Genomic DNA, 810 nt, shown 5'->3' with positions numbered 1-810 from the left:
CGTTCGTTGGACTGGGGTGCTGGTATGTGTGTGTTGAGAAACAGAATATAAGAAAGCTGATTCCTATTAATTCGGTCACCCACAGTTCTATCGTTATTTCCTTCTCTTATTCTTTTCGCCCTCTGCCTACCCCGTTCATACCATTCTCACTGAGGTCCAGATAAATGTATTAATTCTTAATAGCTCAGTCCATCTTGTTTTATAAATCTATACCAAGCATGGATTACAGGTTACCCTTGTAAGAATTTTAAGTTTCTAAAATAAAAAATCTCTTATGTACAATATGGGCAATAGAACACACACACACACACACACACACACACACACACACACATCTATTTATTCCATACACCTGGCTGTAGAGACGCAGGTGTGGTTATGTGGCAAGAAGCTTACTTTCCAACCGAATGGCTTTAGGCTCAGTCCCACTGCGTTACACCTGGGCAAGTGTTTTCTATATACATGCAACCAAAACTTGGTGAGTAGATTTAAGAGACGGAAACTGAGAGAAGCCCCTCATGTATACATATGTGTGTGTGTCACCACTGCTTGACAATCTGTGTTGGTGTGTTTATGTCCCCGTGTGTGTGTGTGTATGTGTTTGTCACTCCACCTCCCAGTTCGGCAAAAGAGTATGTACTGGGCTTTAAGAAAAAAATTAGTACAGGGGTCGATTCAGTTCTATATTTAAGAGACGATGAATTATGTACATTATTTACACTTGACGAATATTTGTCCTCATCTTGTTTGTTGTTAACACTGGCATATGGCGTAGTGGTTAAGAGCGCAGGCTACTAACCCCAAGATTCT

General features: G+C 40.6%; 1 protein-coding gene across 3 annotated transcripts in view; it reads right to left on the bottom strand.

Moving 5' to 3' along the window:
• The window catches only part of LOC106876425 (beta-1,4-mannosyltransferase egh), a 92,050-nt gene that overhangs the window by 66,375 nt on the left and 24,865 nt on the right, over nucleotides 1–810 (bottom strand). Inside the window, exon 1 of one of the 3 annotated variants that reach the window (XM_052972329.1) lies at nucleotides 711–786. The exons of the other annotated variants lie outside the window; for them this stretch is intronic. The gene's annotated coding sequence lies outside the window, so the exon portion shown is untranslated. Of the gene's footprint in view, nucleotides 1–710; nucleotides 787–810 lie in introns of those variants that run through there. 3 annotated transcript variants of the gene reach the window in all.

The sequence above is a fragment of the Octopus bimaculoides genome, chromosome 13 (assembly GCF_001194135.2).
Source record: "Octopus bimaculoides isolate UCB-OBI-ISO-001 chromosome 13, ASM119413v2, whole genome shotgun sequence".
Taxonomy (NCBI): Eukaryota; Metazoa; Mollusca; class Cephalopoda; order Octopoda; family Octopodidae; genus Octopus; species Octopus bimaculoides.
The sequence above is the reverse complement of the archived record's forward strand: the minus strand, read 5'-3'. Positions and strand labels throughout refer to the sequence as shown.